This window comes from Xenopus laevis, chromosome 4S (genome assembly GCF_017654675.1).
Source record: "Xenopus laevis strain J_2021 chromosome 4S, Xenopus_laevis_v10.1, whole genome shotgun sequence".
Classification (NCBI taxonomy): Eukaryota; Metazoa; Chordata; class Amphibia; order Anura; family Pipidae; genus Xenopus; species Xenopus laevis.
The window spans coordinates 117021164-117040293 of NC_054378.1; the positions used below are offsets into that span (position 1 = coordinate 117021164).

Genomic DNA, 19130 nt, shown 5'->3' on the forward strand with positions numbered 1-19130 from the left:
CCGCCATCGAGCTGTGTGACCTTGTTCACATTTTGTCTAAATATTGATAATATTATCGTCTCTAGAAAAACCACTTGAGTTACTTTTTTTCAAGCAGCATTCATATATTTTACGTAATCCGTATCCACCGCTGTAGTAGTGTATACGTTGACCTTGTAGGCATTATTTGCAACAGTGTTTTCTTCAACCCGCCATCGAGCTGTGTGAGCTTGTTCACATTTTGTCTAAATATTGATAATATTATCGTCTCTAGAAAAACCACTTGAGTTACTTTTTTTCAAGCAGCATTCATATATTTTACGTAATCCGTATCCACCGCTGTAGTAGTGTATACGTTGACCTTGTAGGCATTATTTGCACAGTGTTTTCTTCAACCCGCCATCGAGCTGTGTGAGCTTGTTCACATTTTGTCTAAATATTGATAATATTATCGTCTCTAGAAAAACCACTTGAGTTACTTTTTTTCAAGCAGCATTCATATATTTTACGTAATCCGTATCCACCGCTGTAGTAGTGTATACGTTGACCTTGTAGGCATTATTTGCACATTGTTTTCTTCAACCCGCCATCGAGCTGTGTGACCTTGTTCACATTTTGTCTAAATATTGATAATATTATCGTCTCTAGAAAAACCACTTGAGTTACTTTTTTTCAAGCAGCATTCATATATTTTACGTAATCCGTATCCACCGCTGTAGTAGTGTATACGTTGACTTTGTAGGCATTATTTGCACAGTGTTTTCTTCAACCCGCCATCTAGCTGTGTGTATTATCGTTTCCAGAAAAACCAACTGAGTTTTTGTTGTTGTTGTTGTTTTTTTAAAAATAATGCCAGGCAAAGGCAGGCCGCCACGCAGAGGCCGTGCTAGGGGCCGTGCTGCTATGCAATCCTGTGGCCCTAGCAAATTGCCCAGTTTTAAAAAGCCAATGACCCTGAACTCCCAAAATGCTGAAGAGGTAGTTGACTGGCTTACACAGCACACCCCATCCTCTACCGTTTCTAACTTTACCACAACATCCTCCTCATCCTCCACTGCTATGGCCACCCCACGTAACACTTCCTCCACCACCGGTGCCCCTTCTTCACTGGGGTCAGAGGAGTTATTTTCCAATGAGTTTCTTGAACTGAGTAATGCGCAACCATTATTGCCAGAAGAAGATGAAGGAGATGAGGACCTTACACCAGATTTAATTCTGGCAGAGAACACGATAGAGATGGACATAATGAGTGATGAGGAGGAGGTCCCCGCTGCTGCTTCCTTCTGTGATGTGTCAGAAGAAATTGATGCATCTGAGGAGAATGATGATGAGGAGATTGATGTTTTGTGGGTGCCTAGTAGAAGAGAGCAAGAGGAGGGTAGTTCAGATGGAGAGACGGAGAGTCAGAGAGGCAGTAGGAGAATAAGACTTAGAAGAAGCAGGGAGGACAGCCCGCAGGGATCAGTAGGGCAACAACATGTATCGGCACCTGTGTTCAGCCGGCCAACGCACCCGCCATTGCCGCCAATACCGCCAACTCCGCCAACTTCTACTGTTACCGCCAGATCGCACACTTCCAAAAAGTCAGCAGTGTGGGATTTTTTTAATGTGTGTGCCTCTGACAAAAGCATTGTAATTTGCAATGAGTGCAGTCAGAAACTGAGCCTTGGTAAGCCCAACAGCCACATAGGTACAACTTCTATGCGAAGGCACATGAGCGGCAAGCACAAAGCACTTTGGGAGCAACACCTCAAAGGCAACAGGCAAACTAAAAGCCACACTCCTTCTGGTCCAGCATCTTACTGCTCTACCTCTGCTCTCCTTGACCCGTCTGAACCATCCTCCACTCCGCCTTCCACCTTGACCACCTGTTCCCATTCCCAGTCATCTGCCACCAGCCAAGTTTCTGTGAAGGCCATGTTTGAGCGTAAGAAGCCAATGTCTGACTGTCACCCCCTTGCCCGGCGTCTGACAGCTGGCTTGTCTGCACTCTTAGCCCGCCAGCTTTTACCATACCAGCTGGTGGACTCTGAGGCCTTCCGCAAATTTGTAGCAATTGGGACACCGCAGTGGAAGGTACCCAGTCGCAATTTTTTTTCTAAAAAGGGAATACCACACCTGTACCAACATGTGCAGAGCCAAGTTACCGGCATCTCTGTCACTTAGTGTTGGGCCAAAGGTCCATATGACTACTGACGCATGGTCCTCCAAGCATGGTCAGGGCAGGTATGTCACCTACACTGCCCACTGGGTGAACTTGGTAATGGCTGGGAAGCAGGGAATGGGTAGCTCAACAACAACAGTGGAGTTGGTGTCACCGCCACGGATTGCACGCGGTTCTGCCACCACCTCTACTCCTCCATCGCTCTCTACCTCGTCTTCTTCTTCTTCTTACTCTGCTGCTGGGTCCTCCTTCTCCTCCTCCACACCTGTGCACCCCCAGCTCCCCCTAGGCTATTCGACGTGCCAGGTACGCCGTTGTCACGCTGTCTTGGGGATGACGTGCCTGGAAAGCAAAAACCATACCGGATCTGTACTCCTGTCATCTCTGCAGTCACAGGCCGATCGGTGGCTGACCCCACACCAACTGCAGATCGGAAAAGTGGTGTGTGACAATGGAAGCAATCTGTTGGCAGCGTTGAGACTAGGCAATTTAACACATGTGCCCTGCATGGCACATGTGTTAAATTTAATAGTCCAACGTTTTGTCTCCAAGTACCCAGGATTCCAGGACGTTCTCACCCAGTCCAGAAAGGTGTCGGCCCATTTCAGACGTTCCTACACAGCCATGGCACGCCTTGCTGACATTCAGCAGCGCTACAACATGCCAGTCAGGCGTTTGATTTCTGACAGCCAGACTCGCTGGAATTCAACGCTCCTTATGTTGGAACGTCTGCTGCAACAACAAAGGGCCGTCAACGAGTACCTTTTTGAACTGGGTGGTAGGACTGGATCTGCACAGCTGGGGATTTTTTTCCCCCGTTACTGGGTGCTTATGCGCGATGCCTGCAGGCTCATGCGACCTTTTGAAGAGGTGACAAATATGGTCAGTCGCACCGAAGGCACCATCAGCGACCTAATACCCTTCGCTTTCTTCCTGGAGCGTGCCGTGCGACGAGTGACAGATGAGGCTGTAGACCAGCGTGACGAGGAGCTGGAAGCGCACGATTTCTGGTCGGAATCACCAGAACGAACCCAGGCACCTGCTGCAACGCAGGGAGAGGTGCCAGAAGTGGAGTCAGAGGAGGAAGGTGGCTTTGTGGAGGAGGAGGAGGAGGACCAACAGGAGCAGGCTTCCCAGGGGGCTAGTGGTGACCTTTTGGGGACCCCTGGTCTTGTACGTGGCTGGGGGGAGGAGACCGTGGATGATGCAGTCCTTGATAATGAGGAAGCGGAGATGGATAGCTCTGCATCCAACCTTGTGAGAATGGGGTCTTTCATGCTGTCATGCCTGTTGAAGGACCCCCGTATCAAGAGGCTTAAGGAGAAGGACCTGTACTGGGTCGCAACGCTACTAGACCCTCGGTACAAGCATAAAGTGTCAGAAATGTTACCAACATACCACAAGTCCGAAAAGATGCGGCATTTACAAACCAGCCTGCAAAACATGTTGTACAATGCTTTTAAGGGTGATGTCACTTCAGGAACTCATCAACATTCCAGGGCAGAGGTGCCAGTAATCCTGCCACGAGCACACCTGCAAGGACAAAGCCCTTTGGCCAGTCTGTAACGTCAGACATGCAAATGTTTTCTGTCCAAGGCAGCGCCACAACCCTTCTGGATCCACCCTCAAAGAACGCCTCGACCGGCAGGTAGCGGACTACCTGGCATTAACTGCAGATATCGACACTCTGAGGAGCGATGAACCCCTGGACTACTGGGTGCGCAGGCTTGATCTGTGGCCAGAGCTGTCACAATTTGCCATGAACCTCTTGTCTTGCCCAGCCTCAAGTGTGCTCTCAGAAAGGACCTTCAGTGCAGCAGGAGGGATTGTAACTGAGAAGAGAACTCGCCTAGGTCACAAAAGTGTCGATTACCTGACCTTTATTAAAATGAATGAGGGGTGGATCTCGGAGGGTTACTGCACGCCGGAAGACTTGTTCTGACTTCTATGCAGCTGTCCTTCTCTTCAAGCCTCATGACTCCACACACAGCTGTCCTTTAGCGTCCTCCTCCTCCCTCCGCCACCGTTACAAACTAGGGTGCAAACCCTACTGGTTTAATTTTTTCTGGCCTCTGTGCTTCAGTGGCTGCGACCAAAAAAATGCCTATTTTCTGCATTTATATGACATAATTTTTCTGGCCTCTGTGCTTCAGTGGCTGCAACCAAAAAAATTTATATTTTCAGCATTTATATGGCATAATTTTTCTGTCAACTGTGCTTCAGTGGCTGCGACCAAAAAAATGCATATTTTCTGCATTTATATGGCATAATTTTTCTGGCCTCTGTGCTTCAGTGGCTGCAACCAAAAAAATTACTATTTTCAGCATTTATATGGCATAATTTTTCTGGCAACTGTGCTTCAGTGGCTGCGACCAAAAAATGCATATTTTCTGCATTTATATGGCATAATTTTTCTGGCCTCTGTGCTTCAGTGGCTGCAACCAAAAAAATTTATATTTTCAGCATTTATATGGCATAATTTTTCTGTCAACTGTGCTTCAGTGGCTGCGACCAAAAAAATGCATATTTTCTGCATTTATATGGCATAATTTTTCTGGCCTCTGTGCTTCAGTGGCTGCAACCAAAAAAATTTATATTTTCAGCATTTATATGGCATAATTTTTCTGGCAACTGTGCTTCAGTGGCTGCGACCAAAAAAATGACTATTTTCAGCATTTATATGGCATATTTTTTCTGGCCTCTGTGCTTCAGTGGCTGTGGCCAAAAAAACTGGGCAAACAATGCCTACAAGGTCAACGACGTTGACCTTGTAGGCATTGTTTGCCCAGTTTTTTTGGCCACAGCCACTGAAGCACAGAGGCCAGAAAAAATATGCCATATAAATGCTGAAAATAGTCATTTTTTGCCATACGTTGACTCAACGTATATGGCAAAAAATGACTATTTTCAGCATTTATGTGGCATATTTTTTCTGGCAACTGTGCTTCAGTGGCTGCAACCAAAAAACTGGGCAAACAATGTCTACAAGGTCAACGTATGGCGAAAAATTACTATTTTCAGCATTTATATGGCATATTTTTTCTGGCAACTGTGCTTCAGTGGCTGCGTCCAAAAAAACTGGGCAAACAATGTCTACAAGGTCAACGTATGGCGAAAAATGACTATTTTCAGCATTTATATGGCATATTTTTTCTGGCAACTGTGCTTCAGTGGCTGCGTCCAAAAAAACTGGGCAAACAATGCCTACAAGGTCAACGTATGGCAGTTGTTTAAAGAGAACAGTAGATTACTAGCCAGCAAAGCTACCTAAGCTAAAATGTCCCTCAAATCCCTGCAGACTTCTGTCCCTCCAATACAGAGCAGTATCAAGCAGATTACTAGCCAGCAAACTTACTATCATCTGTCCCTGAAATCACTAACAGCTCTCCCCCTACACTATCTCTTCCAAGCACACACAGGCAGATTTTTCAGATACATTTTTGCCCTTGATCCCCCTCTGGCATGCCACTGTCCAGGTCGTTGCACCCTTTAAACAACTTTAAAATCATTTTTCTGGCCAGAAATGTCTTTTCTAGATGTTAAAGTTCGCCTTCCCATTGAAGTCTATGGGGTTCGCGAACCGTTCACGAACCGCTCGCATTTTTGCGCAAGTTCGCGAATATGTTCGCGAACTTTTTCTCCGACGTTCGCTACATCCCTAATCTCTACACAGTCGCCGACTGCTCTGCAGGGAAACAAACAAAGCGGCTTGAGTTCTGCATGGCTGGGAATTAAGGTAAAGCTCCCCTGCTGTTCATAAGTATGATTGTTTTCCCTGCAGAGCAGTTAGGGACTGTCTGACAATTCCTATCCACAGCAGTAAATGAAGGGGGAATTTCACTGCATACAGTCAGGTTTCTTATAAAAACTGTACAATTTTTTTAAATAAAGTATATTGGAGACAGGTTTCTTTTTCATTAAAGAAAGTAAAAATGGGATTTTAATTTTTTGTCTTTCCATGCCCTTTTTTAATGATAATTTCTACATATACATATTATAAAGTACATAATATATAAATATATATATATATATATATATATTATATATATATATATATATATATATTATATATATATATATATATATATATATATATACATATATAGCACATTCTTTCTTCCATAATTCTTTCTGGGAAAATGCCCCATTTTTTATTGAAAGAAAAGGAAGCAAGTGATGTGTTAATGTGGAGAGGGACATCAAATAGGTGAGCAATCCTGGGGTCAAATCCATAAATGAGTCTGATTGCAGGGAGGATTTCATTATATTGCTGAGCTGGTACTTCTATAAAAGTGCCAATAGCAGCCACTAATTGTTCCAAACAGCAAAGCCATTTCAGTTGACTCATCCGTGACTGAGGCCTGCGGGGAGGGTGGCACCTTCATGGTGTGTGGCAAAAAGGGGAATCTATTATGTTCTGGTTACACAATTCTAGTTCTATTCCTGTTGCACAGACAGGGGGTCTGACTTCATCTGCCGCTGTAGGTTGCAATATTGTAATATATTAACGGGGAGCCAATTGCAATATTTCTTATTTGTATGATTTTGCCACTGATTGGGCAACAGATAAAGTTGGCTTCACACGGCAGAGCTGAGAGCAAACTCACTGCAACCAAAGCCAATTCAAATTCAACAGCATAGTATCCAATAACAAGCATTTACTTTCTGAACTACAATTCTCATCATCCTCAACAGCCTCCTTTTAAAAGGGCAGCAGACACAATTAACTTTTTTTTCTCCCTTGCTTTATACAGGCATGTAAACAGTAACTTGTATTTCATCCCAACTAAGATATAATTAATCCTTATTGGAGTGAAACCAGCCTATTGGGTTTATTTAATGTTTAAATGTTTTTTTAGTAGACTTCAGGTATGGTGATCCAAATTACAGAAAGATCCCTTATCCAGAAAATCACCCCCGGCCCTGAGCATTCTGGATAACAGGTTCCATACATGTAGCATGAACAGGTCCCATACGTGTAGCATGAACTTTAAACCATAATGGGGCAATTTCTTTTCTATAACTGAGCTTGGAGGCAATGGAAAATGTATATTACAGATTTGTACATCTACCGTAACCCTAACAAATTAACTATTTTAATTGCGATGTTGGCTTTGGGAAAGACCTGGGTGCTAATCATGGGTACAACCTTGTGAGATAAGGCTGAGACCCCCTTGCCTAGTCAAGCTGGCATCTCACATAGTAAAGTGTGTCAGTATTAAGTTTATATAGGAACTATGGGCTTAGGGGGGATTGGGTCTTTATACCAGATGTACCAGTGCAGCTGAAACGACACTGCCTTTAACAGCATGGGGCTGCTATTTACAGCTAGTCCTGTTCTAAGCATGTCATAAAAATGCAGGTTAAATATTATATATATTAAGTTCCATCCTTGATGCAGAACATTTAAAGGGCATCAACACCCAAAAACAGTTTTTTTGCACAATAAAAGTACATGCCATTCTAAGGGCAGAGACACTCAGATTCGGAGAGATTTAGTCGCCTGGCCATAAATCGCCTCATCTTCGGGGCGACTAATCTCCCCAAACTGCCTCCCGCCGGCTAGAATACAAATCACCGGCATCATTGCCCTAAGCAATTATCTAAAATAAATTGTTAAAGGGATACTGTCATGGGAAAAAAAGATTTTTTCAAAATGAATCAATTAATAGTGCTGCTCCAGCAGAATTCTGCACTGAAATCCATTTCTCAAAAGAGCAAACAGATTTTTTTTTTTTAAATCTGACATGGGGCTAGACATATTGTCAGTTTCCCAGCTGCCCCAAGTCATGTGACTTGTGCTCTGATAAACTTCAGTCACTCTTTACTGCTGTACTGCAAGTTGGAGTGATATCACCACCCTCCCTTTTCCCCCCCAGCAGCCTAACAAAAGAACAATGGGAAGGTAACCAGATAACAGCTCCCTAACACAAGATAACAGCTGCCTGGTAGATCTAAGTACAACACTCAATAGTAAAAACCCATGTCTCACTGAGACTCCTTCAATTACATTGAGAAGGAAAAACAGCAGCCTGCCAGAAAGCATTTCTCTCCTAAAGTGCAGGCACAAGTCACATGACATGGGGCAGCTGGGAAATTGACAAAATGTGTAGCCCCATGTCAGATTTCAAAATTGAATATAAAAAAATCTGTTCACTCTTTTGAGAAATGGATTTCAGTGCAGAATTCTGCTGGAGTAGCACTATTAACTGATGTGTTTTGGAAAAAAAACATGTTTTCCCATGACAGGATCCCTTTAAATATTTTCCATGGTTTTAAAGTGATTAGAAAAAGCTCTTGCTATTGAAAGCCATGTTTGTTTATCCCTATTCTCTGGGGAAACAATGTAGCAGTTCAGTTTTCCTCCTGGGTTGTCAATCAGCTGCCTTGTGTTACATTGTATTAGGAGAAACAGTAACAGTACAAATACAGTCAGGCAGATACCTGCACTGCTTTCAATAGCCATTCAATTTTCAAAATAACTTTAAAACCACTAAAACTTTTTAATAAATGTCTATGGGAAAGTTCCTATGAACAGCATGTTAAAACCTGGTCATGGGTAATGTTCCCCTTTAAACTTCCCTGTAGATTTATAACTTACAAGTTTGGTGATGTATCTAACTGCACTCCCTGCATATGGATATGAGTGGACATTGCATAGCCCAGTCCTGTGGTGCAGAAATAAAGTTATTGCACAGATTATAAGGCACCAGGGATGCTGGAATGACACCATGTGAGTCTACCGTACATTTGCAATGGAAGAGAAAGCACAATGGTTCCTTAAAGGCCGAGACAATAGTGACAATTCACAGAGTTCATTAAAAAAAGAAAATAAGCATAGCCCCGTGTGTTATTGTGGGTAATAAATTAGGATAATGATCAATTAAGTTGTAAGGTTATAAAGGATAGGGGTGGAGTTGGATACTAGGAGCACAGGGTTCCTGTTTAAGGTGGGATTCTGGGGCTTACAGTTCAACAACAGCTGGAGGTCAGGGTTCTATTTTACTCCAGTGCTGTCAAGCACATCTAGTGCATGCCCAGGAAAGTGGGCATGATCCGGTTGCACCCACCACCCTCTTAGCTTTGCTATCGGCTTTAAAATTTGGATTTTGGGAATTTTTCTCTATATTGACACCCAAGGACTGCTCCCAAAATTGCCACATTTGGGTGCCTAGAAAGCAAATATGGCCCTGCTGGAATCTAATTTGTCCTTTATACTTTTATCTACACACCCTGCACCCCATGGGACCCTTGTGATTCTGGAAACCCAGAGAGAGTAACATTTCTACTGTATCCCAAACAACAGCAAGGCTCAAACAAGAGTTAGTGCTTCCCAGATGCCCATAAATCCCCATTTTCACCTCTTAAATTAACTCTCACCATTGCCGTGCTTGGCTGAATTGTATAAACTACAGATACAAAACCACATAATGAATTATTCAATTAAATCTGTTACCTTGGACTACGCCAGGACTCAGGCCAATGGACAACCTTGTTTCTTCTGCCAATGAATCAAAGCAGGGGAGAAAATGAAAGCCGATCTTATCTTCCAGCTTTTGCTCTGAGTTCTGCCCGATTCAACTCCCAGGAATACAGGGACGTGATGCCAACTTGGTGCGTGAGAACTCTAAAAGTGGCCAAAGAAACGAGCAGCCAGGGAAACAGAGGGTAAAAATAACGGGACTGCTCTCCCTCCCTCCATCCCCATCCTAAATGGAGTGATTCTTATTCAAATTGGTACTGTCACTTTGCAATGGGAAGGCTCAAAGGGGATAGGAGCGTTTCCAGGCTACAGGAATGTAGCTGATTCTTTCTGCTCTGTGGGTCATACACTAAGAGGAGCCTCCATTGCTTTTCAACTGCGCCCTAGACCTTAATTATGGCTGCTTGTTTGCAAATTTAACTAAAGCCTCAGCAAGCTGGAGATAGGCAGCATCTGGGTTACATACAGATGGAGAGACAACGTGTGAAAAGGAATGAAAAGACAACATAAAAGTCAATCAGAGAGCATAGATATACTGGTTCTCACTACTAGAAACGTGTCCAGCATCCCTGAATGATCCTCCACTGTCCCTGCATCAGGTTGTAGATGCACAAAGCTATTGGAGGTCTACACTACAAGATCCAAAGTGTACAGACGCTCCATCCTAAATGACATCTCACTCACTGCAAAATACCTCTGGAAGCAACGTCAGGACAAGACACATTCATTGTGAGCATGGGCCTTTTATGGGAGAGCAGCTGCAGGCAAAAACAATGGCAAGAGTTGGCTGGAGTGGTGTAATGGTCACCACCGCTGGACTCTGGAACAGTGGAAATGTGTCCTCTGGAGGTATGAATTTCACTTCTCCATCTGGCAGGTTGGATGGGTAAGTGTGGGTTTGGCAGATGCCAGGAGAACGCTACTTGGGTTCAGACAATGAGGAGCACCACTTGTTATATTCAGCACCCAAGTGTCTGGCTGAGAGAGGCTGTCGTGTTGGAGGGTCTCCTTCATTTAATCTCCTACAGGAAGTACCTCTGTATTCTGCGCACACTTGGCACACAAAAAGGGGGCAAAACCCGTGACTTTCTGTTTGGAGCAACATCTACTTGAAAACCTAATTAGTCTTAGCACCAATGTGTGTCTCAGTGGGTTAAAGAGACTCTTGTCAAACACATTTTCCCCCATAAACAAAGGCTGAGCTGCTCCCAGACAAGTAGAAGGATATTGCAGGGACAGGGACACATTGTTCCATTTTTCCATTCTCATGAGCTGTTCCGCTGCTTTCCTTCCCATGCAACATGTCCTAGGTAGTGATGGGTGAATAAATTCACCTGGCACTAATTTGCGGGTAATTTCCACGTTTTGCCGCCATTGAATACATTCGCAAATCTCCCGTGAAAATTTGCCTGTGAAAATTCGCAGATTTTCACAATTTTTTGTGAAAATGTCAAATTTTCAAGATTTTTTTGTGAAAACCTTCAAAATGAATGATCTTTGAGTGAAAACCTTAAAATGTCATGAATTTTGAGTGAATCCTTCAAATTTCACGATTTTTGAGTGAAATCCCTCAAATTTCACGATTTTTGAGTGAAATCCTTCAAATTTCACGATTTTTGAGTGAAATCCTTCAAATTTCAAAAAAATTTTGTGAAAACCTTCAAATTTCACGATTTTTGAGTGAAATGTCTGATTTTCAAGATTTTCTAGTGAAACCCTTCAAATTTCACGATTTTTGAGTGAAATCCTTCAAATTTCACGATTTTTGAATGGAAACCTAATTTTTCTAAATTTTTCACCGTTTCGCGAACTTTGCGGGGAAATTCGCTAATTTTTAGGCGAAGCGAAACAGGAGAAATTTGCCCATCACTAGTCCTAGGGACCCACACAACTGCCAGCATGTCCCACTTTTGCTTTCCATTACTGGTATGTACCCCAGGGGGATGGCTGAACCCAAGTACAGTAACATGGAATCAAATATATTATCTTCCACCAGTGGTATGTCATTTAAAGGGGAAACTAACCCCCTTATAGATGTAGAGGACAGACTGGGGGTCATATGAAATGCTCGTGGGGGGCCAGGTAAGGTATAATATAAATACTTTATTGTCCCTAGGGTAGTCTTAACAGGTATGGGATCATTATCAAGAAACCTCTTATCCTAAAAGCTCTGAATTATGGGAAGGCCATCTCCCATAGACTCCAATTTAATCAAATACATTTGAAACCCCATTTTACATTTTTCAGGGGACCAGAAAAAATTATGTAAAATCCGGGAAAATGTAAAATCAGGGAAATGCAATAAGTGATTGGTGCAGGACTGTATAAGGGGCAGACTAATTGGAATTGACCATTTACAGGCAGAACTATGGCAAAATATACATCTGGTTAGTATGTTAAACCTCTTTATTTTTACAAATAACATTCATAGAAGAAAAAAAGCAGTTTTTGGGAACATCATGACAAAATTTTGATGTAAAATCTGTGAAAGCTTTACTTAAAATCTGGGAAATGCACCCATTGAAATGCATTATAAATTGGTGGGACCACAAATAAAAAATGTAAAATTTATGGTACTCAATATTGAGGTTTCACTGTAATTCAAAATTTTAAAGAGTGAATTTATTTTTTCTCTGTAATAGTAAAACAGTACCTTGTACTTGATCCCAACTAAGACATGATTAATCTGAAGGTGAAACAATCCTATTGGGTTTATTTAAAGTTTAAATACATTTTTAGTAAACTTATGGTATGGAGATCCAAATTAAGGAAAGGTCCCTTATCTGGAAAACCCCAGGTCCTGAGGATTCTAGATAACAGGTCCCATACCTGTAGTATATAGCTGTGCTACACGGGAAACCTATCCTCAGTTGTAAAGTGATTATATGGCTTCTATGGGATTCTTGAAGTCTGTAGGGCTATAAAGCTCTGCACAATTTCCTGGCCGTATGTTAATAAATAATCATGGACCAGCGTGGACCCCAGTGACCAAAGTTCCATATTAAGGATGCCCATTGAAGCCATGGGGCACTACTACGATAAAGGTGATCCCTTCAGATGTCTTCAAATTAAAACTCCCAGCAACCCGATAGCCTTCAGCCGACAGGCAGCATAATACCTATAACCTCTTTAATGAAGTGAATTCTTGTGGCTAAATTGAAAAGAACAGTGGTTAGAACGATTGCTTTGACACACAGGGAAATAACTATTTCATGAAGCATCTGACGGATTCCAGAGGACCATTGTTTTACTCAAACTTGTTTTTCCTATTGTCTAAATCGAATTTGGTGGGTATAATATTCCTTTTAAATAAGGGTCAGAGAGATCACTGGGACACCAGTCTCTAATAGATAGTATTTTTAGGGTCCCAGGGCTAGCCGGGTCCCAAGCTTCCCTTGTAGGGCTGGCAGCAGCTGGGAATCTTGGTTTTTTAATTCATTAAGAGACAGACTTTCTCCCCATTCCCCCTGAATGCACGTGATTATGCATAGAAAGGAGAGAGCAGGTTGCTGCCCCCAGGTCACAAAGCTCTTAATTTGCAGCAAAAGGATCACTATCCACGGTGACAAAAAGCACAAGAAGAGTAAAAAAAACTCTGTGATGGCCAGAGTTGGCAACAGGCCAGGACTGGCAATCTGTGGGTTCTGGCAAATGCCAGAGGGGCTGCTATAAGGTGCAATAGAAAGTCAGTATTTAGTGGGCTGGAGGGGGCTGTTTGGGCCTCTGTGTGGGCTGATTGGGCCTCTGTGTACCTGAAATGCCAGGGTCTATTTTAATTCTCAGTCCGGACCTGGTTGGCAAATGATCTTAGCAGACTACATTTTTGCATGGTCAGGGCCAGTTTTAGGGTCATTTGGCAATGGCCTCTAGCATGACAGAGCCCCCTTGGTTAGTTCAAAGTCTAGGGTGGATGCAAGAGCTGCTGGGTTCATTGTCCTAATCCCACCGATAGGACAGCCCTGTCTACATCTGCTTTCTTCCTTGCCTCCATGGCAGTACCTCCACCAGTGACCACCCAACCCTGCCTTTATCTCCTGCCATTCCCTTCAAAAGGCTATGACTGGGCACATAGGGAGAATACTAAGAAAACTTACAATGCATACTGAGACAGCAGTTCAGTACTGCCGAGAAAAGTATAATTTCACCAAAAGTGTGTTGTCCAGGCAGGGCCACTATTAGGGAAAGGACAGGCCTGGACTGAAAACTTAAGGCAACCCTGTGTTGAGGACCTTCCCCAGATCTTTTGCGTGGAGCAATAACCAGGACTCCAAATTAACACAGGACCCCACTACCTGACATGAAAAGATCCATGGGGGCAGATTCACTAACAGGCAAAATTTCACCAGCGTCAGCTTCGCACCCATTGAAACATTTCGCCAGGTGCAAATACGGTATGAATACGCCAATTCACTAAGATGCAAAGTACAACAGGGGGAGCCCCCGCCTTACTTCCCAGCCATGCAGAACTCAAGCAGCTTTGTTTATGACAATCCCCCTAAGCAGCCCAGACCACTCTGAGCATGTGCACAGTCTTGGTCTTGCAAAGATGTATAACAAAGTTACAAGATGGGGACCCCCTGTAGCCAACTTTGAAAGCATAAATCATTTGTTTGATTAGGCTTGTGGTGCAGTAAGTATATGTTTAGTATACAAAATACAGCATTTCTAGCCTTATTCTATTTTAGACTTTACATGCCCTTTAACCTTCGGCAACGGCACACTACCATAGCATATTTACGCTGCGGTCAGCTGTGGCACGTGCTGCACTGAAACCCCAGAGATATCCGCACGTGTGTCCATAGCCTTAATATGATTTAATTTTGTTTCAACAGCGCCACCTACTGTTCAGTTTCCAACCAGTCTGACCACTAAGTAGTCAAGGAAGTTGTTAGGAGAAAATTGCTGCTCTGATGTTCTTTTACTGAAGAAATAAAACAGAAACCTCTTTAAAATCTTTCCTAAGCAGAAGAACATCAGAGAAGCCTCTTCTCTTGACAACTTCCTTGACTACTTGGTGGTCAGACTGGTCAGAAACTGACAAGCAGGTGGCATTGTTGAAACAAAATTTGATTTTGTATCCACCGGTCCACGTTATGTCGTTTTTAATTTTGTGTATTTTTAAGGACAAGGTCCTGCACTGTCTTGTATTTAAAGAGCAGCGTGTCTTGGTGTTTATGGGCTACATGTTTTAAACTAACATTGATTAAAGGTTAAAATTTTAGCAACAATTTTTCAATCATTATCAGAACTGGTCTACTGGCAGCAACATGAGGAAATGTATCCAATACACATTTCCTTCTAGATTGTTGCAATTTCTGCATAGTAGCTTGCTTATTTAATATTTGCATGATTTTCTAGTAGACTTAAGGTATGAAGATCCAAATTATGGAAAGATCTGTTATCCAGAAAAAAACCAGGTCCCAAGCCTTCTAGTTTACTGGTCCCATACCTGTACTTACACCTCATTTTTTTTTGTAATAATTACTTTTAAAGGCAAACTTTTTCCTTCTTTTGTGTAATATTATGTAATATAGTGTAATATAATGGCTTTTTATGGTTTCTAGCAGCTGGTCAATGCCACAGTGTGGGTTAGACTGAGCACTGGCAATTTCTTTTTGCATTCTACAACATGGTAAATGTTAACTTAAAAGTAAAGCACACCTTGTGTTATGCAGAAAGTAAATTGCAGTGAGTGTGAGCTGACACCTACTTCCTGTCTGAAGGCTGCCCATAGCGAATTTGACCCGTTTCGCCAAAAATTTGCCACTGGCGAAATTTTTTTGACGTGCATCTTTTTATTTTGACGCACAATGCCATAGCCTAAGGGCGTAATTTTTTCGGCGAAACAAGGAGAAAAAATTCGCCCATCCCTAAGTACAATACCTGTGATTATGGCACACATACTGTACATAAACATATATATATAATATGTGCATGGAGAGGCTGATAGTGGAAACAATGTTAGCTGTGCCTATAGCAAACATGTTCCATCCCAATGCCCCATATTCTCTGGTCATCCTAATTTCTACGGGTGCAGCATCTGGAAAGAAGCAGGCTCATTAGACTGGTAAGTTCAAAATGACCTCCATTTTTTTTAACTGGGAAAGGCAGCAGGTGTGGAAAATATATTTTTCAAAATTCAGATTTTTTTAGCTATAAAGCTGCTACTGGCCTCATATTGTAGGGCTCTTGCAATTGAAAGCAGGGCACCGGGCAAACCAATCAAGTCACTCCACTAATTCAATTAAAAAGCAGCATATAGATTTTTAGTATAGTTTAGGTAAGAAAGAGGCTTGGGATGTTCACTGCAGTTTAGTTGCGCCTGGCACATGAAAGGGTGCAGTTCTGGGGCATGAGATATTTTGAGCCCAATGAATAGAGGTTTTTGGGGGATGATCATGTAAAATTACCAAAGTTGGGCTCTATTGTACCTGCATTAGTAGTAGTAGTCCAACCTCTGACATGTCACATACATTAGTAGCTGCTACTTGTAGCTGACTGGGGTCTACTGTTATCCTATGGGAGGACAACATGATGCTTAAAGGGCTTGTTCACCTTTAAATTTACTTTTAGTATGATGTCGAGAGTGAAATCCCGAGACAATGTGAAATTGGTTTTCATTTTTGTTTGTTTTATTTAGCTTTTTTTCAGCAGCTCGCCAGTTTGCAATTTCAGCAGTCTGGTTGTTAGGGTCCTAATTACCCTAGCAACCATGCATTGATTTTAATAAGAGACTGGAATATGAATAGGAGAGGCCTTGACACACAGTCAGATTCGGGAAGATTAGTCACCAGGCGACAAATCTCCTCTTCTTTGAGGGCAACTAATCTTCCCGAACTGCCTTTCGCTACATTCCCGTTGGCTAGAATGCAAATCACCCACGGGATGGCACTCGGAACGATTTGTTTTCAGAAGTAGGCAACTTCGGGCGACTTTGGAAAATGTAGCACTCCGAGTGTCATCCTGCCGGCGATTTGCATTATAGCCCGGAGGGAAGGCAGGGGAAGGCAGTTCGGGGAGATTAGTCGCCCCAAAGAAGAGGAGATTTGTTGCCGGGCGACTAATCTCCCAGAATCTGACCGTGTGTGTCTGCCTCAATAGAAAGATAAGTAATAAAAAGTAGCAATAACAATACATTTGTAGCCTTAAGCTGGCCATAGACGCAAAGATCTGATCGTACGAATCGAGGATTCGTACGATTTTCGAACCGTGTGTGGAGAGTCCCGACATTTTTCGTCCGGCGGAGATCGGTCGTTTGGTCGATCGGACAGGTTAGAAAATTTCTGTCGGCTGCCGATAATATCTCTGCGTATATTGCCGATCGTACGATTTTCAGTGGGAGACTGTCACTAGCTTTGGTTGGACATAGATATCGTACGATTGCTGTCAGGGGCAGAACATTGCTGATCTGTTCTTTAACTAATCTGACTGGTAAGACTTTGATCTGAATGGTTAGTGGCGGGTCGGGAGACGATGATTCGTACGATCGGATCTTTGCATCTATGGCCAGCTTTACAGAGCATTTGTTTTTTAGATGGGGTCAGTGACCCCCATTTGAAAGCTGTAAAGAGTCAGAAGAAGAAGCCAAATAATTCAAAAACTATATAAAAAAAATAATGAAGACTGATCGAAAAGTTGCTTGGAATTAGCCTTTCTTTAACATACTAAAAGTTAATGTAAAGGTGAAGCAGCCCTTTAAGAAGCAATGAAACCCTTATCTAGTTTAAAAATCTCATTTTACATGAACAAAGTGAGCGACACAGCACAAGGCACAATACATGATGACACCTAACAATAATCACTGTAGTGCTAGGTTCAATGCCCGGCCATAGGCTTCTCAGTGCAGCACTTTCAAGGGCTGGGAATACAAAATCCTACGACTTGGAAAGAGAAAAGGTAAAAGGAGGAAGTGTTAGAATCTCACCTGGATTTCAGGAATCTGATCTAAAGAGCAAGCAAGATTGTAGCACAAACAGAGATTTTCCAGAGCAGAGATAAGGAATACTCCCAGTCTTGGGGATTATGGACCTTGTGATCATTTCTCCATAGCCATGGGGTGTATGTATTGTAAGCAGAGGTGCGACAGCTCTCAGAGGAATACCTGCTGCAGGTACATGATATCTCTCTCCCTCCTGTTCTCCCCACTGAAGGAAGCAGGAATCCTGCCAGGGACTGGGTGGGATCACAAGTTCTGGCTGCCCTGACAAGGTGTGGAGGCAAACATGGGTATATCATTTCTCCTATTGTTAGCTCTAACTTTTCATATACACTGTTAGAGCTCGGGTTACTATTTCACTGCTCTGTGAAACGAGGCATTTCCCAAGAAAAACAGCAGAACTGAAGCATGAAACCTTACATACGGATTCCAGTACTACATATTCTATAGTCTGATACAGGAGCAGTAGTTATTTGTCTTACTGCTTTAAATCCAAGCACTGAAAATCCAGATAAATAAAAAAAACCACATCTTGCTTGGGTAATTAGTAATTAATACTCTGCGCATCTTCATCAATAGCACATTAACACTACACCATAAGCACCATGGCACTCATAGAGGTGAAATATTACCTTTTTTGTATATTTTTCACTGGGAAGGGAGTGTGACTGTGGGATAGCAGGTATAGTAGGGAGAGATGGTGCCTATAGTAACAGTGGATAATAGCCTGTGGGATAACATGGTGTCTATAGTAACAGTGATAATAGTCTCTGGGAAGGGAGTGTGGCTGTGGAATAACAGGTATAGTAGGGAGAGATGGTGCCTATAGTAACAGTGGATAATAGTCTCTGGGAAGGGAGTGTGACTGTGGGATAGCAGGTATAGTAGGGAGAGATGGTGTCTATAGTAACAGTGGATAATAGTCTCTGGAAGGGAGTGTGGACTGTGGGATAGCAGGTATAGTAGGGAGAGATGGTGTCTATAGTAACAGTGGGATAATAGTCTCTGGGAAGGGAGTGTGACTGTGGGATAGCAGGTATAGTAGGGAGAGATGGTGCCTATAGTAACAGTGGGATAATAATCTCTGGGAAGGGAGTGTGACTGTGGGATAGCAGGTATAGTAGGGAGAGATGGTGCCTATAGTAACAGTGGGATAATAGTCTCTATGAAGGGAGTGTGACTGTGGGAAGCAGGTATAGTAGGGAGAGATGGTGCCTATAGTAACAGTGGGATAATAGTCTCTGGGAAGGGAGTGTGACTGTGGGATAGCAGGTATAGTAGGGAGAGATGGTGCCTATAGTAACACTGGATAATAGTCTCTGGGAAGGGAGTGTGACTGTGGGATAGCAGGTATAGTAGGGAGAGATGGTGTCTATAGTAACAGTGGGATAATAGTCTCTGGGAAGGGAGTGTGACTGTGGGATAACAGGTATAGTAGGGAGAGATGGTGTCTATAGTAACAGTGGATAATAGTCTCTGGGAAGGGAGTGTGGCTGTGGAATAACAGGTATAGTAGGGAGAGATGGTGCCTATAGTAACAGTGGATAATAGTCTCTGGAAGGGAGTGT

At 42.9% G+C, this 19130-nt stretch overlaps 1 protein-coding gene across 2 annotated transcripts in view; it reads right to left on the reverse strand.

Annotated features, from left to right (window-relative positions):
- Positions 1 to 17646, reverse strand: part of XB5969698.S (provisional ortholog of laminin subunit beta 4 S homeolog) — a 98803-nt gene extending 81157 nt beyond the window's left edge. Inside the window, exons 1-2 of one of the 2 annotated variants that reach the window (XM_018261427.2) lie at positions 17551 to 17640; positions 9600 to 9770 (exon numbers count right to left, since the gene is read on the reverse strand). The gene's annotated coding sequence lies outside the window, so the exon portion shown is untranslated. Of the gene's footprint in view, positions 1 to 9599; positions 9771 to 17550 lie in introns of both variants that reach the window. The other variant, XM_041561747.1, reaches the window with a different exon arrangement.
- Positions 17647 to 19130: the final 1484 nt, after the last annotated feature.